At 38.0% G+C, this 26,183-nt stretch overlaps 1 pseudogene; it reads left to right on the forward strand.

Moving 5' to 3' along the window:
- The first annotated feature begins 595 nt into the window (after positions 1-595).
- On the forward strand, positions 596-2,297 carry LOC143634542 (F-box/kelch-repeat protein At3g23880-like; annotated as a pseudogene).
- Positions 2,298-26,183: the final 23,886 nt, after the last annotated feature.

The raw sequence follows: 26,183 nt of genomic DNA on the forward strand, positions 1-26,183 counted from the left end.
TCGAACCAATGCCAATTGAAACAAAGGAAAAAAAAATGCATTAGATATATAACTTAACTTAATCGAAACCAACCCATAACCGGCGGTTAACCTGACCATTATATTTTGGTTATGGTTAATCAATCTTCAATAGTCGATCGACTTTGTACATCAATTATTATTATTTTGTATTTTCCTCATGGGTTTGTAGGTCCTAGAGACGGGATAAAACTTGGATCAATATCAACTACTAGCTAGCGGAAATTACTAATAGGTAACCAAGATCTTGGATCTTATGGGTGTTTGGTTATTGCCTAAAAGGGAGAGAGTAGAGAGAGACATAATGAGATGATAAGATTAGTTTTTACAAAAGGTTAACTCTAACATATGCATGCTTCACCTTTATAGGTGAAGCCATGCCATGCTATATTTTTATTATAACGGCATATTGGGCTTAAAGTAAATGGTCTCTGACCCAAACGTTATTACATCAAAAAGGAAAGCTAACACAATACATTATTAATAGCCCAATTCGGGCTGTTGAATGATCCCCAAGATTCCTCTTCTTAATAATATAGGGTTATACTTCGTACCACTTTGTTCCTTTCAAACAAACATGTCAAAAACACATATTGCAGACTCCTCCATCTTCAACCTCCCTCAAGACATCATCTTCAACATCCTCTCTCGTCTTCCCACCAAATCACTCATTCGATTCTGATACGTTTGCACTTCATCTCCACCGTTGATCTCACACCCTTCTTTCACCAAACTCCACCTCACCACCACCACCTCCACCAACAACCACCATGCCATCGTCTACTACCAAAATTCCACCGATCACTATCACACCAACCGCTTCTACTCCCTCCGATCACCACTCACCTTTCATGAAATCATCAATCTCCTATCACCTTCTTACCCACGTAACCGTGGAACCAAATGATTTGCTTTATCCCACAAGGGTTTAATCTGCTTGTTCGATTCAAGTTTTCACTCACGCTCGGGCACCTTGATTCTCTGGAACCCGAGTATCAACAAACACAAGATTCTAGATGACACTCATAATGTTATTAATGACAAGTTTTCACTTTTTGTCTTCGGGTTTGGTTTTTTTTCGAGAACTTGTGAGTTTAAGGTCGTTGGAATTGTTTATGATTACGAAGCTAATGAAAACAATGAGACTGAAACGAATCGAGGGGATCAGGGTGTTCGTGTTATGCGGTTTATCCTGTTATTGATACAAACAATACCGTGTCAGTTTATTCACTTAGTAGCAACTCATGGGAGATAAAGGAAGGTGTGAGTGCACCTTGTTATTTGACTAGGGGTTGGTCTACTCCTACATTTGTGAATGGCTTTGTTAACTGGTTGGCTTTTAAGGAAGACGGATCTTGTGTTATTATGTCATTCGACTTAGACAATGAGCGGTTTCAAGATTATGATTTACCAAAGGATATTGTCCCGGATTATCATGATCTAAGTATGATTTCATTTGGGGAGGAGGGCTCCTTATCTTTGTCATTGTCATTGTCATTGTGTGCTCGTTATCGTGAGCCTGTTGAAAAATGGGATGTTTGGGTGATGGGAGAGTATGGGGTACTCGATTCTTGGAAGAAACTTTTTGTGGTTTCGCATGATTTCTTTCGGCTTCCACCGTTGATGATGAAAAATGAACGGGAAGTTTTGATTGTGACGAGAGATGGAAGGCTTAAGCTGTTTGATGCAATCAAGAATGAGATGCAAGATGACTCTATGTAGGAATGATTCTTTCAAGCTATTAGTTATACTGCTAGTTTAGCTCTGCTTGATGTTTGAAGGATATAATTTCTTATCTTTTTGTTTAATTATGTTTGTTACTGCTTGATGGTTGAGGGCTAATGTTTCTTAACTTTTTGTTTACTTATGCTTGTTGGGTTGTTGGCATTTGGTATGTTATATTTCGTTAAAATAACAGGGTTTTAAGGGTTAATATGTTATGGTGGTTGATGTTTGATATACTCTTGTAAATATGTTGTTATTTAGATAAATGGTAAAACACTAATGATATAACAATCTCAAAGACCTTCATCCATGGAATCTGCAATGGTATGTATTATAGAGGCATCTTGTATCTTTGCTTTATTTCATCAATTGGGTTGATTTCAATGAGAAACAAGATGACATCACTGGGGTATGATATTCGCATATGTCGCACTAGAATTAGAATTCTGTATGTAGATGATGATCTAAGGTTCTCATGGTTATATAATACGCGCTTTCACAGAGATGTGTTGGGTTTAAGTAATCCTAGCCTAATATCCATTATAAAAAAGACTGCCTCGCACCTGGGCCAAAACCCGCCAAGTATTGGGCATATTGTATACCATATATATATAATTCAAATAAATATGGTATCGTATATACAATATAAACTTAAAATATTTATCAATATTATGGTTTGTGGTTTTTGATATTTTTGAAACCGGAAACCAAAGTGCTCGCTACAAATTGAAACCACAAGATACTATGGACACAGTTTCTTGTGTAGCATGACGTTTGATTTGGGGAAGAAAAGATGATGAAATATAAATTCAAGAGTGGAAGGCTCATGTTGTCACTTATTGAGGAGAACATCTCTGTAAGAGGATTCGAATTCAGGTAAGGAGCAGTTTTTGTATGAGCTTTTCTTCGACAACCTTTAGTACTAAGGACATTCAGAAAGGTTTAATGAAAATTAAAGAGTGATTTGGTCTCATAACAAAGTAGAAATAGAGGTTATTATATATTGTTTTATCTTTTAAATATAAGGGCATTTAACACCATAAATTATACACACAAACCAATATACTATATTGCTATGGTTTAGTAAAAGCATCGAAGTCTTTTTCTAAGGGAGGTGACCAGTTCAAGTTCCGTTTGTGAAAAAATATCATGTGCGGGTCAAAGGTTTTATCATAGTGGGCATTCAGATGGTGGGTTACCCTTAAAATTGGTGCGTGCCAGATTACCAGCGCTGACGTGAGTGCTGTTTTACCAATGAGTGATTAGTATAAAACCAATAATCATAATGATAATCATGATATTAGAAACTTTATACAATGGCACAATGTCTTACCTTTATAGGTAGAGGTTTTGGTTTCGCATATATAAGTTTCTTTCGATTGGATAGGATATCGCTACGATCACTTGGGTATGATACCATCTTCTTAATTTATATATAAGGAAATTTCAGAGAGATAGAAAGTTTTGGGACGAGGAGTGTGTCTCATGTTCAATCTATTTATAGATGATTTTGGAACCCGTCGCGATACGCGATGGTCATAGACAAAGGACATCGCGTATCGCAAAGAATCTTATATCTCTGCCGAGTCAGCCCTAGGTAGGCTACGTGGCATGCCATGTGGCATGTTACGTGTCTGGTTTGCGTAACCTTCATGTAGGGTATCGTGATGTGTTACTTTAATAGTCCATCGCGTATCGCGACGCCCCAAAGTTTCTAGATATTTTACTCGTAATTGCGTAACGCGATGAGACTAATCTAAACCTGTTGCGTATCGCGATGGGAGGATAATTAAAATTTTTAATTTTTCACAAAAATACTAAGGCGTCCCTTAAGCGGCTCGCGACGATGTGAAGTTCAAAGTACACCATCAAAGCGCCACATTGCACCGCACTTCGCCCGAGCCCCTGCCCGTGCGCGTTCGGGCGATTCGCACACTCCGCTAGGACCACTGTGTGTGATTTGTCTTATAAGAACATTACCATATGAGTTTTCTTTCTTATAAAGAACTCACTAGTTTTATAATCTAGAGATGTGGGACAAGAACTTACACTCCTATTTATACCATGGTGGAAGCCTCTCATTTTCTTTCTTCCACCAATGTGGGATGGAATTTTCTTCTTTTATTTCTTTACTTTTCCTTTAATTTATTTTGTGGTTTGCTATAGTCTCCCTTCCTTATTTTGAATCTCGTCCTCGAGATTTATTGGAATAAGTGTGAGTACTTCCATTTCATTTCTGATTCCAATTCCCAAGTATATTCCTTTCCACGTTTTGAGACCCACTTCACTTTGACCAGAACTATTCTTTTATGCTTGAGATTCTTGATCTTTCTATCTTCAATTTGCAAGAGTTTCTCAACGAATTTCAACTTTTCCTTTATCTTTATATCTTGAAGGGGTACTTTTAGTGATTTATCAGCTAAGCATTTCCTTAAGTTGATTACCTGAAATACATCATGTACACATGTCATTTCTTCTAGTAATTCTAGCTGATAGGCTAATGGTCCAATTCGTTTGATAATTTGAAATGGTCCAACAAATGGTGGACTTAACTTTCCTTTCTTACCAAATCAGATTACTCCTTTCCATGGGGATACTTTCAGTAGCACCCTGTCTCTAACTTGAAATTCCAATGGTTTGCGTTGATGATCTGCATAACTTTTCAGACGATCTCATGCGGTCTTTAACCTCTCCTTAACTTGATTTATCTTATCAGCACTTTCTTGTATGATTTCAGGACCTAATAATTATTTTCCTCCTATTTCTGCCCAACACACTAGAGTTCTGCACCTTCATCCATAAAGGGCTTCAAATGGGGCAGCATTAATACTTGTATGATAACTGCTATTATAGGAGAACTCTATTAGTGGTAAATGGTCATCCCAATTTCCACCAAAATATATTACACATGCTCTTAGCATGTCTTCTAATGTTTGTATGGTCCTTTCACTTTGACCATCAGTTTGTGGATGGTATGTTGTGCTCAAGTTTAATTTTGTTCCCATAGCTATCTGAAAACTTTTCCAAATATGATAAGTAAAACGGCTATCTCGATCATATACAATGGATAACGGAACTCCATGTAATGAGACAACTTTGTCTACAACAACTTAGCTAATTGTTCCATTTTGAAAGTTTCCTTCATTGGTATAAAATGAGCTGATTTTGTTAATCTATCCACAATCACCCAGATTGTATCATTATCTCTTCTTGTGATAGGTAATTTGGTAACAAAATCCATTTTTAGTAATTCCCATTTCCATTATGGAATTTCTAATTGTTGAAGTAATCCTGATGGCTTTTGATGTTCTGCTTTAACTTGTGAACAAGTTAAGCATTTTGTTGGGTCCATATTTGGTGGTTTGTACTTAGTTATATGTTTATTGGGTTTAATGTTGGGCTATGTATGTAAATCGAGATCACTAAGGGATCTCGGTGGGCTTTGTGCTTTACTTTGGGCCTGATTGTTAGCTTCTCTATATATAGAGAATACATGTATAGGGTTTGGGCTAGCTAGTTGATCAGTTGGTGAGCTAGTATTGAACACTTTGAGAGCCACCATCTAGAGAACATACTATTATGTGTGAATAGGTTTATGTATTAGACGATTTATTTTGTCTAGAAAACCCTTTTCATTTTTCTTATGTTTAAAACTTTCTGATGTTATTCTCTCCATATCTCTACTTAGACTGTCGAAATAGAGCATATACATTTCTATTTTTTCACCACAAATTAGAGAACATGGTTGAAACTTTAGCTCAGATGAATTTGCTACTTGTGAGGGAGCAGACTGATTAAGAGTAACTCCAAACATTGAGATGAGTTGAGGAGAATCTGTTGAGTAGTTAAAAGAAATTAATCTGATTTCCCGCCAAAATTTTTGAAAAAATATGATCGACAAAATTTTCAAGAAAGATGTCCCACTCAAAAGAAGCATCTAGGAAAAATTTCGTTCAAGACAAAATTTTTGATTTTTCCCGCCAAAAATTCACCGAAAATTACCCGAAAAAATTGTTATCGCCAAAATTTTCAAAAATGAATTTTTACTTATAAGGAGTATTCGTGAATTTTTTTTTACCGAGAACTTGAAATCTTGATCTTGGCCAAGAACCCTGATTTTGACCGAGAACAATAAAGTTTGACCGAAAACCAAATATTGGCCGTGAACCCTTTAATGTAGACCGAGAACCCACTTTGACCAAGAACAAGAGTTAACAGAGAACCCAAATTGACAGAGAATTGAAAGTGTTGACCGAGAACTAAGGAAGGTTGACCGAGAATTCTTGAAAGTGGCCGAGAACACCCCAATTTAGGCCGAGATCCTTTAATTAAATGATCCTGAGAACTGTCTAAAGTTGGGCCAAAAACTAGTCAAATAGTTGAATTTTGGCAGTAACAAATTCCAAGTTTAGTGGGATTTGATTTGTTTTCAAACAAACAACAAATCTTTGACCAAAAACAATTCTTCTTCTTCTCCGATAAACTACTCGCCGGAAAACTCAACAAAAACCACCAACAAGCAAGATCTTGAATCCTTGATATCATAATAACGAGCCTGAAAAAGTCTAAGGCTTTGATACCAATTGTAAGTCCCGAATCTGGATCGCTACAATATGATATCAACTAAACGAGTATTGGTGCGGAATACCAACACTCGGTGATTCAAGAACAAGAATAAGAACAGTAAAAGTAACACGGGATTGCTTCAAAACACACGTATATTATTGAATACGTCGGGTGCTTAAGCACTTACAAAACAATCGAACATAAACTGGAAGTCAACAACGAATATGATGAACGCGAAGTACTTTGGTTTCAATGCATACGATTGTATTATCAAATAAATCGTCTAATACATAAACCTATTCACACATAATAGTATGTTCTCTAGATGGTGGCTAAAAGTTCAACCCAAATAAACTTTTAGTCAATGTTGCACATAACTAAAAGTTTATTTGAGTTCCACCATTCTATTGCTTCATTAATGAAAAGAATAAAAGCATATAATATTTTATCTTCTTCAACACATTTACTGATTCTTATGATAGCTTCTGTCTTTTCTAACCAACGTAGTGCTGCAATAGATCCTTCATTTCCAGAGAATTCGATTGACTTACAGGCCAAGAAATCCTTGTAAGTACAACCGTGAACTTTTTGGGTAATGGATCTCTCTTTCCTCCATTCACATTGTTACTAGCCTCAGTGTTAGACTTTCGTTTACTACTCTCGGTCTTATGCCTAATTACAGAAACAGGTTGCTTAATAGGATCAACAATTAAAGGAATTGCTTCAGTGATTTTCTGAGCTATCATATATTAAATAGAATTCATATTCAAATGATTTTCTTGATTGTGAATTTCATGATTATGCTTGTTTTCGTGATTGTGCTCGTTCCACATCTGAATTACATACAAGAAAAGGAATTATTAATATCGTTATTAAATAATAAGGTAAGCAAGATGTTAATAACACATAAGCATATATAACACATAAGCACATAATATGTCAAAATCGTTGATCTTTGTGACATTACACTTTTTTTATACATATGCGTCACTATAATTTACATCTACATTTCCTTTATTTAATCTATATACATACACACCTTTTTTAATACAAAAGAAACTACGATAATGAACATATAGATATTATATATATGGCTTTTATATATAGGGTTCTTGGTCATAGTATTTCCAGGTCAGGTTCTCCCCAATGTTTCTCAGTCTATTTCCGGTATCCATCAATTCTTCCCCGTAGTGATGGAGCTGTGTCGTCATTTCTGGTGTCATACTAGGGTAGTTTGAAGTTTCAGCCTGGAATGGTTCATACGGGTTTGTCATTATTGTTTGATAATGTCAGTTGTCCGTCCACCATTCCTCTAGCTGAGCTTGGCTGATAATATCATCATAGAGGAGTGTACTATTCGGGTTCTGGGATGGCATGTTTAGGTTGTGGAGCTTGCTGCACCTATATCATTGAATACTGGCTGAAAAATTTCGCACTCGCCTAGGCATCTGCCTAGTCGCTCCTGCATTGGTATTGTTGAAGGGGGTTGTGGTTGAGTTGGTTGTGGTTCAATTAGTTGTTCAAGTTGTGGTGGTTGTGTGACTATGGTTCTTCCTTTCATATATCTTCTCAATCCTCTATGCCACTATTTGAGTCTTCTCCTTCTTTGGGCTTTGGTTTTTCTACAGGTTGTTCCATGGGTTGTGCTTGAAAGATCATGGGTTCTAGGTGTTCTTCACGGGATTCTCCTTCTTCCATATCCGTAGTGTAAACGGATATGTTTCCGAATGCTTCTACGAGCTCACTCATGCTGTTAATAAAAAATAATAAAACAACGAACTCCAAAAGAAAAGAGTATTTATTTTCACATGTGGTTAGAATCTTATATATATGGTTAATACATAGGTTAATGCATGTATTTTCTAACTCTAAATTTTAAGATTAGGTATTATTAAAATACCCATATTTCTTAAACCAGTGGCTCTTATACCACTTCAGCTGTCACAGCCCCCGACCCCTATACCCTGGGAGGGAAGCCGTGAACATTGATTTGTGGTATCGGTGTTTATTAAATTATCTTGTAGCAGAATATTTTATCAGAACCGTAGTTATGAAAAATGATCAGAGTTATAAAAACACCATAATTATTATTATAAACTAGGAATTTAACCTATTTTGATACAAGCATAAACTTTATAGGGATAAACCCTAATTTACAAAACACATTTCTGTATTCTGGTGACAAGCCACATATTTAAGCTGAGCGCCCGCATGCATCATTTCTTTGTCTCTAACAAGTCATCTGAAACATGTTTAAAATATTTTATCATCAAGAAATACTGGTGAGTACATTCATCTGTAAATGACATATTTTATATTTACAGCATTAAGAGTTTTTACATCTGCCTTCTTACAAATTACCGAAAGGTACTTGTCACTCGACCGTATCTATGACTGTGGTCATATTATGTAACACCCCGTAACCGCAGCGGAAACGTACACGGGATGCAACAGACACATCTGATATCAACAGCATTGTTTATAAAGAAAACACCACTACATTAATTTAAACGTATTACATTGTTCTGAGTTTCATAACCATCTAAGCGTTATCACATAAGTGTTACCGATAGTACATTAACATATTTAATGCAAAATATAGATCTCTAGACTTCCACAAAATAGCACACAGCATCGAACACATATCACTCATTCCGATTTGAGTGTACCTAGAAAGCATGTAAAGAAAACGGGTCAACTACGAATAGTTGGTGAGTTTCACTAATTTAAATAAACCATAACAAATCATTATAATAATCATAAATAAGCGATGTAATTATGCTGAGCCCACAAGTGAGAACTCTATTAATCCCAAAACATATCGATTAACCTCCGGGAACTCTGTTACCCCAGAATACTTCCAATAACCTCTGGGAACTCTGTTACCCCAGAAACACATTTAATAACCTCTGGGAACTCTGTTACCCCAGAAACACATTTAATAACCTCTGGGAACTCGGTTACCCCAGAACACTGTTTCGGGTCTTACACTGTTAGCAACTCAGACAATTACCATCTTAATTCATTACCGTACGATTCCCGTACAATAAACATTATATAAATACGTTCATTTCCATGCGATCAGCATGTACTTAAACACTTTGATAAAAACATGCTTTCCGCCCCGGGAAAATATTTAAAACAGTTCAGTAAAAGGGGCTCGTGAAAACTCACCTTCTTGTGAGCAAAGACGTACTACGGTGCACGGCTACTGGTACAGATCTGTAATACGATCCCCCAAATCGTTACTACACAATTCCTATCAATATAACTTAAATTCGTGTTAACCGGTACGTCCGGGGACACTGTTAACCCAGTACCGTACACGATCCGGGGACCATGTTAACCCCGATACACTTCTCAGGACTTAGATTGTGATATCACTTAGAGTTCTTTAGTCAAAACTACCGATAGTTTGTTTTATCGTTTTGCGTGCCTAGCACGGTTATTCGTCTTTATGTTTTCAAAAAATGAGTTTGACCACTTACGTCCCGAAAATAGTCATTATTGATATTTTCATTAAAGTGGTGAAATTAGAGCTCGGTTAGACACCCCGTTTGGCCGCGGGGCCCGTTTCCGCCTTTAATACACCGGAAACGGTTAAGTCGGGTAAAATTACCCAAATCATCCGAATTATTTTCGGATGATTTATTTTTACTTGATTAACTTAGTTTCATAAAAATCATCCATTTTTAAGGTTTTCAAACACCAGTCAGCTCGCTTAGGCGAACCTTGCCGGTTTACTCGTTTTATGCTTTAAAAGTTTGTTTTTAAGTTCCATTTAGCACAAATAAATATCCGTTTAGTCTCGGACCTTGAAATTTTGTACAAACCATATTTTGACAGTAAGGAATTTTATAAAATTTTTCCAGAATTAATTTTTATATCTAAAATTTATTTAACCATTTTTAAACGTCATTTAAACACCAAATATGTCGAAAATACCAAACGACCTTCGAAAAATCCCAAATTTTTCTGGGATGACCCCTGTCACCCACATAGTTCCCTGTAATTTTTCCAGAACCAAAACCTCATTTTTCATGCCATTTTTACCAAAACCGAGCTAGAAATCCCTAGAACTCGTTTTACCGAAAAGCCTACTTAGACTTCTCCAATAAACCTGAAATTTGTTGTGTGACTTTTATATGTTATAAAAAGCTTATATTAAATTTTCCAGAATTTTTCATGATGTTTACCTATTTTTCACCATTTTTGGCCAAAACCGAGCATTAAATTCACCAAATATTCATCCTTTATCCAAAAATTACCAAAAATTCACAGATCTCATATTTTCATGTGTAGATCATCTCTGTGAAATTTCGTGACCCAACTCTAGGTATATCACAATCTGTCCAAATTATCTAAATCATACGGAAACCGAACTACCTTGTGTTTTCTAGCGTTAGATCGCAAAGATCTTGGTTTCTAGCCTTTGCTAGCCACTAGATACAACACCTACAAGCACAACAACACCACACCAAGCAAGTTATACCCACAATCAAGCCATTTCTTTCATGGTTTCGATTAAAACATCAAAACAAAGATTTTGACCGTAAAAATTCGTTTTTGACTCTTTTAACTCCTTTCTTGGACCAAGATCCCTTGTATAACTTGTATACATCACTTGATCATACTAGAATCGGTTTCATCTCGGGTTTTCACCCATTTTTCATTTGAAACCTCATTTTCTCAAGATTATAGAATCAAAACTAAGAATCAACCATTAAAACCATGTTTTTACCTTATGATTCTTGTTAAAAATCAATGATTTGGATAAAGGTTGAAGTGTGTTGAGAGGGTTTTGGAGTTGGAGAGTTAGAAAAAAAAAATGAAATGTGTAAGTGTGTGCATAGGACCGATCGGTCCAAGTTAGGGTGTGGGGTGGGACCCACATCTTCATTCTTGGCCACAAACTTGGATTGTGTAATCCGGATAATGTTGTGGATAATCTGGTTCAGTTCGTTTTTCGGTTAAACACTTAATTCGGTTTAAAACGAGGCCAAAACGGTCGTTTTTCGGCTTAAAAATGAAATTTATATAAAACTGATTTAAAAACTTTAAAAACTTAAACCATGACATTTAATGACTTAACACATCGTATTGTCGGTAATTGTGCATCTTTTTCGGCTTGATCGATCGTCTCTTGCTTGGTTTGATGTTAAAGGTTTCGTTTATCGTACCGACGTACTAATAAATCGAAATCCTTTTTCTGTGCTATAATTCACTTATCCCGAAGCTTTAATACTTCGTAAACATCACTAAACATTATATATTTCGTCTACAATGTAATTCCCGATTCATTCGGGTTTCAATAACCGTTCATCGATTAATCGTAATTCCGATACGACTAGTTGTACATTTGAGTATAATTCGTACTGAGAATCTTATATACTCGTATAATCACATTATAATTCATATATTCAATATTAAATAACACGTAAATAGTATATTCCGGCTAGGGTATACCTGAATTTGCCGGAATTGTTACATTCTCCCCCCGTTACAAAAATTTCGTCCTCGAAATTTTATGCATCAACTATTTCCTTTTGGGGAAATAGGTGGGGATATTTCTTCCGAAATTCGTCCTTTCGTTCCCATGTATATTATGGGCCTCGTTGCGAGTTCCATCTAACTTTGACCAACGAGATCTTATTGTGTCTAAGTTGTTTGATTTTCCCGTCTACTATTTCTATGGGCTCCTCAACAATGTTGAGCTTATCATTTATTTGGACACCCTCTAAAGGTAACACCGATGTCTCATCCGACAGACACCTTTTCAAGTTCGACACGTGAAACACGTTGTGAACTGCACTCAGTTCATCAGGCAGTTCTAATCGGTATGCTACAGGACCGATTTTTGCAATAATGTCGAATGGTCCAATGTATCTAGGGGCTAACTTCCCCGCCTTTCCAAATCTGACTACTCCTTTCCAGGGTGATACTTTCAAATACACTTTATCACCTTTCTCAAATGATAATGGTTTTCTACGGGTATCGGCATAACTCTTCTGCCGATCCCGTGCGGCCTTCAGATTGTTCTTAATTTCAAGGATTTTGCTGGTCGTTTCCTGGACCAGATCTGATCTAATAACCTGTGTGTAGCCCACTTCAGTCCAGCAGAGTGGTGATCGGCATTTCCGACCATACAATGCTTCGTAAGGCGCTGCCTTTATACTGCTATGATAACTGTTATTATAGGAAAATTCAACGAGTGGGAGATGTTGATCCCAATTTCCTTTAAAATCCAGTACGCATGCACGAAGCAAATCCTCCAGGGTTTGGATGGTCCTCTCAGACTGACCGTCGGTCTGAGGGTGGTAAGCTGTGCTTAGATCAATACGCGTTCCCAGCGCTTCTTGGACAGCTTGCCAAAGTTTGGAGGTGAAATGGCTATCCCGATCAGAGATGATCGAGATGGGTATCCCATGACGAGACACAATTTCATTTATATAAATCTGCGCAAGTCTCTCGGTGTTATAATTATTTCTAATCGGAATAAAATGTGCCGATTTGGTTAATCGATCCACGACTACCCAAATTGCATCATGTCCTCGGGACGTCTTGGGGAGATGTGTCACAAAATCCATCGTGATCTGCTCCCACTTCCATTCAGGAATTTCCGGTTGTTGTAACATTCCCGAAGGTTTCTGGTGCTCCGCCTTAACCCTCGCACACGTCGTACACTTGCCGACGTATGTGGCTATATCCTTTTTCATACCCGGCCACCAGTAGAACTCCTTCACATCCTTGTACATCTTATCCGAACCCGGATGTATGGAATATTTCGATTTATGCGCTTCGTTAATGATCAATTCACGAAGGTCATGGAGGGTCGGGATCCAAATCCGATTTTTGAAGTAGAGAATTTCGTCCTTGCGCTGTTCGAAATTCTTCTCGTTACCGAAAAGTCCCTCTTTTTCCAAGTGTTCCTCTTCCAACGCCTCGCGTTGAGCGACTCGAATCAAATCCGAAAGGTTCGACTGGACTATCATCCCCAGCGCTCGCACTCGCAATGGCTTAACCCGATCCTTCCTACTCAAGGCATCGGCTACGACGTTAGCCTTGCCGGGGTGATAACGGATGTCACAGTCATAGTCGCTTAATAATTCGACCCATCTTCGTTGTCTCATATTCAGTTCTTTCTGATCGATTATGTGTTGCAAACTTTTATGATCGGTGAAGATGGTGCACTTTGTACCGTAGAGATAATGTCTCCAGATTTTAAGTGCGAAGATAACTGCTCCCAGTTCTAAGTCATAAGTAGTGTAATTTTTCTCGTGTACTTTTAACTGTCAGGAAGCATAGGCTATGACTTTATTATTTTGCATCAACACGCATCCTAACCCTCTCCGGGCTGCGTCACAATACACGACAAAACCATCGTCTCCGTCGGGGAGACTTAAGATCGGCGCTTGGCACAATCTTTGTTTTAGCGTTTGAAACGCCGTTTCCTGCTCTTCACCCCATTCATACTTTCGATCTTTTTGGGTCAGAAGGGTTAAAGGTTGGGCGATGCTGGAAAAGTTCTCTATAAATCGACGATAATATCCAGCTAAGCCTAAAAATTGGCGGATTTCCTTTGGCGATTTAGGCGCTTGCCAATTCTTAACTGCTTCAACCTTACTTGGATCAACGTGTATTCCTTGATGGTTTATAACGTGACCAAGGAATTGCATTTCTCGTAACCAGAAGTTACACTTGGAGAATTTTGCAAACAACTTCTCCTGATTTAGAAGCTCTAAAATTAATCTCACGTGTTGCTCATGCTCTACTTTACTCTTTGAGTATATCAAAATATCGTCAATAAACACGATGACGAATTTATCGAGGTAGGGTTTACAGACTCGATTCATGAGATCCATGAATACTTCTGGCGCATTTGTTAGCCCAAAAGGCATAACTAAGAATTCGTAATGGCCGTAGCGAGTCCGGAATGCGGTTTTTGGGATATCCTCCTCCTGGATTCTAACCTGATGGTATCCCGATCTAAGATCTATTTTTGAGAAGTAGCTCGCACCTTGTAGCTGGTCGAACAGATCATCGATTCGGGGGAGAGGATACCTATTTTTGATTGTCAACGTGTTCAGCTCCCTGTAATCAATGCACATTCTAAGGCTTCCGTCCTTCTTTTTCACGAATAGTACCGGTGCACCCCACGGGGAATAACTAGGACGTATAAATCCTTTATCCAACAATTCTTGCAACTGGTTGGATAACTCTTGCATCTCGGATGGTGCAAGCCGGTAGGGTGCCTTAGCAACAGGGCCAGCTTGAGGTAATAAGTCGATTCTGAATTCGACCTGTCGAGTTGGCGGTAATCCAGGAAGTTCCTCTGGGAAAACTTGTGGAAATTCGCGTACCACGGGAATATCGTCCACCCGTTTTTCCTCAGAATCAGTGGCCGTCAGGCTCGCTAGATACGCCACACATCCCTGACGTATATATTTTAACACCTTGAGGTGGGATATAAATGGTATCATGGTGCCGGATTTTTCTCCTTGCACTAATACCTCCTCGTCATCCGACACCCGGATCTTGACGATTTTCTTTTCACAGTTTATTTCTACTTTGTTACGTGCTAACCAATCCATTCCCACTATTACGTCAAAACTACCCAATTCTACCGGTAACAAGTCAATCGGAAAGGATTGTTCGTTCAGAATAAAAGGGCAATTCCGAACTATCTGATTAACTATCATGGTTTTACCGTTAGCGACTTCTACGGTGCAAGGTTCTATGGTTTCACCAATTGGAAGGTTTGCTATCGACAGGAATCTAACGGAGACAAAACTTCTATCGGCGCCTGTATCAAATAATACAGAAGCGTAATGATCAGAGACGAGGAATGTACCTGTCACTACGCTGGGGTCCTGGCGTGCCTCGTTCGCCCCCATCACGAATGCTCGGCCTCGCGCCGGATTGGACGACGATGCCTGACCCGCGGGTTGCCTCCCGTTTCCTCCCTGGTTCAGTTTCGGACAGTGTCTTTTGAAGTGACCCGTGCTGCCACATTCATAGCAAGCACGGCTGGTGGTCACCATTTGGTTTCCTTGCGGGTTCTGCTGTCGGGCTGGTTGGGTCTTAAATGGCTGCGCACGGATAGGTTGCGGTTGACGGTTCAGGTTGTTCAGATTTATCTTACAATTGGGTGCGTAGTGTCCAATCCTGCCACACCGGTGGCACACCACCTCTTTGCACACGCCACCATGGTGGTAACCACATTTCCCACACTTAGGAAACGTTCCCTTCTGCGGTTCTTGCCTTCCGCCCGAACTAGTCATTGCGTAGTTCTGGGCAGTGGGTCTAGCACGTTTACCTTGCTGCTTTTCCTGGGTCCTATAGTCATGTGAACTCCGCTTCCCCCCAGCGGACTCTCCTGCCACCTTCAGTGACCCGCTTCTTACGAAATCATACGTGACGATACCAGCTTGCGTCACCGCACCCTCATACGTCTGGTTTCCCCCAGAATTGACTATACTCCTTACAACTGGAGTTAGCCCCCAAATATAACGCTCCACCCTCTTTGACTCTGGGGTGACCAACCATGGTACCAATAGCGACAACTCATTAAACCGGTTCGTATAACCTAAATGGTCTGCCCCCTGCATTTCCAGGTTCCACAATTCATTTTCTAATTTTTGCAATTCGTTTTTCGGGCAGAAATGTTCCAGTACAAGAGCTTTGAGCTCCGTCCAGGTCATGCGGTTTGTCGCCGCCTGGCCCCGGGTCTGCACTATCGTGTTCCACCATGTCAAGGCATGGTCCGTGAATTTGCAGGCAGCATACTTAACAACACAATCCTCGGGGCAGTTGCTGATATTCACCACGGATTCTATTTTCTCGATCCATTTAACTAATCCATTTGGTCCTTCAGACCTGCTAAACTCTAGAGGTTTGCACAACATAAAGTCCTTGATCGAACATCCCCTGGATGCACGAATCGGTTCAGTACGGTTCGTCTCTACCGTAGGTATAGGGCCATTACTGTCTGTAACGACCACCCTAGGCGGTGCGTCATTACTCGGAATCGTGTTATCATTCTGCGGAGGATCAGTATTTCGTTCCCCATCATTATTGGTGGTCGTTTGATTGCTCGGAGGGGTTGGATTGGTCGAATTGTTAATACTGGCGGCAATGCACGATACTATATCCGGTATCGCCGCCTCTAACTGTTGAGCAATCAAACGACTCACGTCCACTTCCGACAATTGGGCTGAACGTTTTGGTGCCATTCTACACAACATCAAGAAAATATATATAATCAATACAAGTTCCAATCATAAAACACAACAAACATTCCATTCATTAATATAGTACATATTACACAAACATCCGTTCATATTACTTTCCTGTCACTATTACATTAGTTAAGTTTTCATACGTAGGGCCTATGTCGGCATCATCTTGACATAACCCGCAACGGGTCAGTGCTTGAATGATACCCAAAAGTATCTATAATGATATGCCCCAAAAGAGACCCTCCTAAGGGCCAGTGGTTGTATTATAACTACCCAAGATTCACTCTATGTTAGCATCACCACTAACTGCTTACACCGAGTATCAAAAAGCGGTCCCTGACTACCACCACCCTAACATGATCTAAACACGGTGGTATACCAACCACACCAACACCGCCGCCATCCCCACAATCACTGCCATTAAACCCCAGATCCGTGTTTCCATCCGGTCAATCAACCCCAGGGAGTAGGCGTCCTCCCTCCTCAGCTGCGCGATCGCATGCTGGCTGTCCAGTATGCAATCCACCAAGAGGTTCCTCCTCTGAATACCCACCGTCAAGGCGGTGGTGTGCTCATTCATCCGCTCGGTGAGCACCCGGAGCCACGCCGCCTCGGTGGAGGGACGCTCATCCCTCACTGGCCTGGGGGTACCCCACACAGGTGGCGGCACAGGCCCGGGCTGGGGGCGGGAGGACTCGCCTCTGTGGTAAGTGGATCTGGGTGGGGTAGAGGTAGGTGAAACATACGGGACACTGATCCGCGCCGTGAGGCGGGGACCGGGTCTGGGAGGGGTGAGGGTGACTTGAGGTGCGGGTGGGGTGGGAGACCTGGTAACCCTAGCAGGGGAGGACAAGCTAGCACTCCTAAGGCTAGTCTCAGAAGGCTCGGTGCTGGAAGCTAAGCGTACACTCCTAGAGTCCCCGGAACTGGCCTCCTCCGGGTCCTCCTCTACAGATAAACTTCGTGATCTTGACATGTTTACCTGTACACAAGTTAGCAACCATATAGTCCTTTCCATAGTGTAAATCATAATCAAATTAATATACACTTACTTATACAACTTGACCACATAACAATATTATCACATATTTGCACGTATGTTGCCAATTTTACCTATTAAAGTCCCCCGTGACTTTCCCTGAATTCCCTCATGCAGACAAGTCTGTTATTATGTTCCGGATCATAATAACCCACTTGTCCATCCAAGTTCATCCCGATCTCGTCACAATAAATTATTAGTTGATATTCAGATCCTATAATACTTGAGCTACTGGTTATATTTTAGGTATCTTTTAAAGACATCCTAATTCTTTATAACCAATGGCTCTGATACCAAGTTCTGTAACACCCCGTAACCGCAGCGGAAACGTACACGGGATGCAACAGACACATCTGATATCAACAGCATTGTTTATAAAGAAAACACCACTACATTAATTTAAACGTATTACATTGTTCTGAGTTTCATAACCATCTAAGCGTTATCACATAAGTGTTACCGATAGTACATTAACATATTTAATGCAAAATATAGATCTCTAGACTTCCACAAAATAGCACACAGCATCGAACACATATCACTCATTCCGATTTGAGTGTACCTAGAAAGCATGTAAAGAAAACGGGTCAACTACGAATAGTTGGTGAGTTTCACTAATTTAAATAAACCATAACAAATCATTATAATAATCATAAATAAGCGATGTAATTATGCTGAGCCCACAAGTGAGAACTCTGTTAATCCCAAAACATATCGATTAACCTCCGGGAACTCTGTTACCCCAGAATACTTCCAATAACCTCTGGGAACTCTGTTACCCCAGAAACACATTTAATAACCTCTGGGAACTCTGTTACCCCAGAAACACATTTAATAACCTCTGTGAACTCGGTTACCCCAGAACACTGTTTCGGGTCTTACACTGTTAGCAACTCAGACAATTACCATCTTAATTCATTACCGTACGATTCCCGTACAATAAACATTATATAAATACGTTCATTTCCATGCGATCAGCATGTACTTAAACACTTTGATAAAAACATGCTTTCCGCCCCGGGAAAATATTTAAAACAGTTCAGTAAAAGGGGCTCGTGAAAACTCACCTTCTTGTGAGCAAAGACGTACTACGGTGCACGGCTACTGGTACAGATCTGTAATACGATCCCCCAAATCGTTACTACACAATTCCTATCAATATAACTTAAATTCGTGTTAACCGGTACGTCCGGGGACACTGTTAACCCAGTACCGTACACGATCCGGGGACCATGTTAACCCCGATACACTTCTCAGGACTTAGATTGTGATATCACTTAGAGTTCTTTAGTCAAAACTACCGATAGTTTGTTTTATCGTTTTGCGTGCCTAGCACGGTTATTCGTCTTTATGTTTTCAAAAAATGAGTTTGACCACTTACGTCCCGAAAATAGTCATTATTGATATTTTCATTAAAGTGGTGAAATTAGAGCTCGGTTAGACACCCCGTTTGGCCGCGGGGCTCGTTTCCGCCTTTAATACACCGGAAACGGTTAAGTCGGGTAAAATTACCCAAATCATCCGAATTATTTTCGGATGATTTATTTTTACTTGATTAACTTAGTTTCATAAAAATCATCCATTTTTAAGGTTTTCAAACACCAGTCAGCTCGCTTAGGCGAACCTTGCCGGTTTACTCGTTTTAAGCTTTAAAAGTTTGTTTTTAAGTTCCATTTAGCACAAATAAATATCCGTTTAGTCTCGGACCTTGAAATTTTGTACAAACCATATTTTGACAGTAAGGAATTTTATAAAATTTTTCCAGAATTAATTTTTATATCTAAAATTTATTTAACCATTTTTAAACGTCATTTAAACACCAAATATGTCGAAAATACCAAACGACCTTCGAAAAATCCCAAATTTTTCTGGGATGACCCCTGTCACCCACATAGTTCCCTGTAATTTTTCCAGAACCAAAACCTCATTTTTCATGCCATTTTTACCAAAACCGAGCTAGAAATCCCTAGAACTCGTTTTACCGAAAAGCCTACTTAGACTTCTCCAATAAACCTGAAATTTTGTGTGTGACTTTTATATGTTATAAAAAGCTTATATTAAATTTTCCAGAATTTTACATGATGTTTAGCTATTTTTCACCATTTTTGGCCAAAACCGAGCATTAAATTCACCAAATATTCATCCTTTATCCAAAAATTACCAAAAATTCACAGATCTCATATTTTCATGTGTAGATCATCTCTGTGAAATTTCGTGACCCAACTCTAGGTCTGTCACAATCTGTCCAAATTATCTAAATCATACGGAAACCGAACTACCTTGTGTTTTCTAGCGTTAGATCGCAAAGATCTTGGTTTCTAGCCTTTGCTAGCCACTAGATACAACACCTACAAGCACAACAACACCACACCAAGCAAGTTATACCCACAATCACGTCATTTCTTTCATGGTTTCGATTAAAACATCAAAACAAAGATTTTGACCGTAAAAATTCGTTTTTGACTCTTTTAACTCCTTTCTTGGACCAAGATCCCTTGTATAACTTGTAAACATCACTTGATCATGCTAGAATCGGTTTCATCTCGGGTTTACACCCATTTTTCATTTGAAACCTCATTTTCTCAAGATTATAGAATCAAAACTAAGAATCAACCATTAAAACCATGTTTTTACCTTATGATTCTTGTTAAAAATCAATGATTTGGATGAAGGTTGAAGTGTGTTGAGAGGGTTTTGGAGTTGGAGAGTTAGAAAAAAAAAATGAAATGTGTAAGTGTGTGCATAGGACCGATCGGTCCAAGTTAGGGTGTGGGGTGGGACCCACATCTTCATTCTTGGCCACAAACTTGGATTGTGTAATCCGGATAATGTTGTGGATAATCTGGTTCAGTTCGTTTTTCGGTTAAACACTTAATTCGGTTTAAAACGAGGCCAAAACGGTCGTTTTTCGGCTTAAAAATGAAATTTATATAAAACTGATTTAAAAACTTTAAAAACTTAAACCATGACATTTAATGACTTAACACATCGTATTGTCGGTAATTGTGCATCTTTTTCGGCTTGATCGATCGTCTCTTGCTTGGTTTGATGTTAAAGGTTTCGTTTATCGTACCGACGTACTAATAAATCGAAATCCTTTTTCTGTGCTATAATTCACTTATCCCGAAGCTTTAATACTTCGTAAACATCACTAAACATTATATATTTCGTCTACAATGTAATTCCCGATTCGTTCGGGTTTCAATAACCGTTCATCGATTAATCGTAATTCCGATACGACTAGTTGTACATTTGAGTATAATTCGTACTGAGAATCTTATATACTCGTATAATCACATTATAATTCATATATTCAATATTAAATAACACGTAAATAGTATATTCCGGCTAGGGTATACCTGAATTTGCCGGAGTTGTTACATATTACTTATTGGCTAACACTTGTCCAATAAGTAACATGTAATAGCCCACTAGGCAGGCCTTGTATACAAAACCCCACAATACTAGTAGTAACCATCCCGTAAGTCTACAGAGACTCAATCACTATAATGTATTTAAAATACTTTTAAAATATATTTAAAATTATATAGACCATCTGCCATGAGTTTTATAGGTTTTGAAATTAACATGACAGTATCGGAAAAATAGTTGTCTCACGCAAATGTGAGTTGTACAAAAACTCGAATGTATCACCTTGTAAGTTTACAATTAAAGAACGCTTCCTTGTGTTAAGCACCTAGGTTAAATACAATGTAGTATATCTAGATTAGTATAAAACCAATAATTTTAACGATAATCATGAGATTAGAAACTTTACTAGATGGCACAATGTCTTACCTTAATAGGCAGAGCTTTTGGATTCGCGTATATAAGTTTCTTTCGATTGGATAGGATATCTCTACGATCACTCAGGTATAATACCATCTTCTTAATTTATATATAAGAAAATTTCCGAGAGAAATAGTGTTTTGGTATGAGGAGTGAATGTCTCATGTTCAATCTATTTATAGCTGATTTTGAAACCTGTCGCGATACGCGATGGTCATAAACCAGGGGCATCGTGTATCGCGAAGAATCTTATAGCTTTACCGAGTCAGCCCTAGGTAGGCAACGTGGCATGCCTAGGGCTAATCGCGATGTGTTACTTAAATAGTCCATCGCGTATCGCGATGTGTTACTTAAATAGTCCATCGCGTATCGCGACGCCGCAAAGTTTCTGGATAATTTACACGTCATCGCGTAACGCGATGAGACAAATTTAAACCTGTCGCGTATCACGATGGTAGGATTATTAAAAATTTTAATTTTCCACAAAAATACTAAGGTGGCCCTTAATCCGCGATGCGAAGTGCAAAGCGCGTCACATTGCGCCCATCGTACTTTGCCCGTGCCCGTGCGCGTTTGGGTACTTCGCACCCTCCACGAGGACCATTGGGTATGATTTGTCTTATAAGAACATTAACATATTAGTTTTCTTTCTTATAAAGAACTCGCTAGTCTTATAATTTAGCTATGTGGGACAAGAACTTACACTCTTATTTATACCATGATGGAATCCTCTCATTTTCTTTCTTCCACCAATATGGGATGGAATTTTCTTCTTTTATTTATTTAATTTTCCTTTAATTTATTTTGTGGTTTGTTAGACCAATTATCCTATGAACTATATATACACATTGTAACACATAATTCATCCTTATTTCAAGATTGATCACATAATTTCATATAACACATTTAAGTCAAACTTATCATTAATTATGTCACTAATCAAACTTATCATTTCATATATGAACAAATATCATATTAAGACTTAAAATCCATATTTCAACCTATTATTATGATTCTCACAACTAGCCAAATTAATACTTTTTAACCATATTGTTTTATTCCTATTTGGAAGGTTCTAACATGTGTGTAATCATGTAAGTCTTTTTTAAGAATCAGTTCAACAACTTTGTGATTATTCCTCTTATTATTGTTATTAAATCATCACCTTATTATAATTATCAAATTATCAAGTCATTCAAATCATCAAATCATTAGTTCATGTATTTCATCATTTTAATGGATTTCCTAAGTGTTCAATCAACAAAGTTTTCTATTATAGTAGCTTTTAATCTTTGATAATTCTATCTAATTCAATCTTTCCAATAATTATTAAGTATGAACCATGTTTATCTCATTCAACTAGTTTGATATAATTTTGTGCATCCTATTGTTCTATTCAAGTTTTGATCTTTCAATATTTAAGTTTTCAAAGTTTCTATCTCTAGAAAGTAAGTGACAAATGATCTATATGCTAATCCAATATATATTTTAACAATGCATCCTATTCTAGTTCAAGTATTGATGTGCGAATATATATATATATATATATATATATATATATATATATATATATAAATAAAACACAAATCGCAACTAAGCTTTAAAAACCAAACAATCTATCCTAGTTCACACAAACGGCAAGTGTACCGGTCGCGTATAGCACAGATGAGGAAAGTCCGGATATTGAACTCGAAGACACGTGAAAACATTTATAATCACTAAACTCTAACCAAGACTCACCAAAATATTTAATTGATTTTTTTTAGATTTAATTTAACTACTTAACTTAACTAAATGAAAACTTTTGACAAAACTTCGGAAACTTTGACTGCAGTGATAAAAACGTCTACCTAGGTAAGAATCATATTGAAGGAGATGACAAGACAATGGATTGAAAACTCTCACGACACCGGTTCTAAAGGATGACACAACTAAGGTTCGCTCAAGAAGGTCAGATCACCTCTCGGTCTCACTAACAAACTCTAACTTATCTTAGTTGATTTTAAGAACAAACCGGGAAATCAAATTATTAACGTGTTCTAATGCCGACTCACCTCTCGGTCTCACCGACACACTAGCCTAATGGAAACGAATACTACGCAACCAAGGATAGAGGAACAATTCAACTTAACTTAAACTAGACCAACTAATCGCTCAAACACCCAAACCCGACAAGAACAAAACCCGCTCTCGCGCGATCTTAATTCTAACAAGTAAAAGTAATGAGACGAGTTTACATCTTATCACCTCTCGGTCTCTAAGAAGGTATTTCACAACTGATTTTATCTAATTAATTTACCCACTTATCCCTACGGTTGTACTTCCCGCAAATAAACCCTAAACACAAAGTAAAGAGCCTTAAACTTGCAACAACTAATCAAAACCGATTCAATTAATTAAAGCACGAGGTTATTAGGTATAATCAAACAAAACACAGCCACTAAACACAATCTAATTAATATTAAATCAAACTTTACATTAACAATTTAAGCCATGATCATTAACAATCCATATTACTAGTCATAACCTAACAATATTCATCAAACCTAGGTAGAACAAGCAAGATTAGCTACTCATTAAGTTTGGACAGCCATTAACATTCAAGTAAAGCATCATAAACATCAACATAAACATAATCAAACTCATTCAAGATCCAAGAATAACTAAATCAAAGTCAAACAATCAATTACTTGCAAAACAATCCAAAGAAAAAGATCAATTCAACTAGTTAGGGTTCTTGAACAAGAAACAAAGTTTATGAATGATTACTTAGGGTTATATGGCTGAGATTATGAATGTATTTGATGCCTAGCAGCTGCACAAGACTCTCCTTGGTGTTCTTCTTCCTCTCCAGCCGCCACCACAGCCGCCACAAGCTTCTTTTTCTTTTTCCTTTGCTGCTGCCGATCGGAACTTGTAGGAGTTAGGGTTTTATTTTTTTGATTTCGGTTTTTTGGCCGGATAATGGCTGAAAACTAAGTTAATTAACTTAATATAATATCATGTAAGGCTTCTAACTTGTGGGCTTGGGTCGGGTCTTGAGTTGTAGCTTTGAAACTTGACTAAAAAGGCCCCTAGAATCTTCCAACTTAACTCTTTTTTCACCATCTTTCATAAACCTACAATTAACATTTAAACTTTGTAAATTATTGCACTTAACCCCCAATACTTTAATAAAATAAACAATTAAGCATAAAAACCATGATAAAATCATAAGGAAAGTAAGTGTGTTTTACTACACATCAAGTATGCAATTAATTATCTATCAAATACATATATGCTAAGTATTCACATCAAAATCAAAAATTCAACTTTTCATTCAACAAAGTTTCCTTATTTGGTAATCTAACTATTTCAAGAATCTTCAAGTATTATCTTTCCAAACTAATAGTTTTGATGATTCAACTAGCATACATCCTATCCAATTAGCATACATCCTATCCAATTTCACTTAACATTAATCCATATCACTTTCAATATTTTATTAATTGTAACATCATGAAAAATATCGAATCAAAATGCCAAGTTTCAAAGTCCAAGGACTAAAATGAAAAATCTGATTTTCTGTCCGATCGCAATACGCGATCCCCCAAGACCCAAAGTCATTGGGTATCACGATGACATGGTCTGAAAGCAGACACGTGCCCCGCCACGTGTCCCCACGTGGCACTACATTCAGCCACGTGGCAAAGCTATGGGGTGCTACGACAAGCAAAGTCGTGATACGTGATGACCTCCAAGTAGGCCCATCGTGTATCAGAATCAATTAAAATAATAATAAAGGTTCCAATGACCTATCGCAATACGCGATGGATCCTTATCAAGACCCATCGCGTATCGCGATGGGTCAGCTGATCAGCGGCTATAGATAGGGCCAGCAGCCCCTCTCATTCATCACACAACTCAGTTACATCACTTTCTCTCTTTAAAATACACTCTCTCACTCAACCTCGTAAAACGTGCCACCGACCCTCATCGTAATCTGTGCTAATAATGAAGTTTCCTCAAAGTTCTTGCAACTTACCGACGAGATTAACTCAAAGTGTGTTCCATCAAGAGACGAGCCGAAGTCCACCTCGAAGTACGTGCCAACGAAGATTGATGTGCGACGTGCCTTGATTTACGTGGAAGAAGGTGTTGATCAAGATTGTTCAAGAATCGTGAAAGCGTCAAAGTTTTGCTCGAGAGTCTATGAAATATAAGCCAACCAAGGTAGGGATAATGTCCGAATAAAATATTATAAAATATTAAAAGGCTTAAACCCTAGTCGAGGGTATACTCGATACTTCGAGAATAAATAAGGAAAATATAACAAAGAATAATATAAATAAGAAATATAATGAAAAGTTAATCTTTGTTATTAATATGATTAATGTTTAAGTTTCTTAAATAATAAAAGAAATAAAGTATACGTTTCTTTGAGAAGAAGAAACGTAGTGCTAGAAAAGTAAACAAGTAAAACTAAAGGTTTAAACTTAAAGAAAGAATGTTTTGAACTAAAGGTTCATAAAGAAAATATTATTGAAGTAAAGATTATACAAAAGAGACTAAAGGTCTTTAGCAAGATTAAAGATCTGGTAATAACAAAAGTTTATACTCGTATTATAGGTCCGAGGTAGCTAAAGAAAGACTAATCAATCAGTGTAGTGAAGCTGGTCATTTGTAAAGGTCAATACGCCCAACTTTTATAACTTGTATTATCGAGTCAAAGTAAATTGATTACATGAGATTACGTATCTTTAAAACATTATGAACAAAAGTAATCTCTGGCCCTTAGGCTGTCGTGTACGTTTGTTTGGACCCTTACT

This window comes from Bidens hawaiensis, unplaced genomic scaffold (genome assembly GCF_021521415.1).
Source record: "Bidens hawaiensis isolate Kalapana, Puna unplaced genomic scaffold, B.hawaiensis_p1.1 tig00007117_1, whole genome shotgun sequence".
Classification (NCBI taxonomy): Eukaryota; Viridiplantae; Streptophyta; class Magnoliopsida; order Asterales; family Asteraceae; genus Bidens; species Bidens hawaiensis.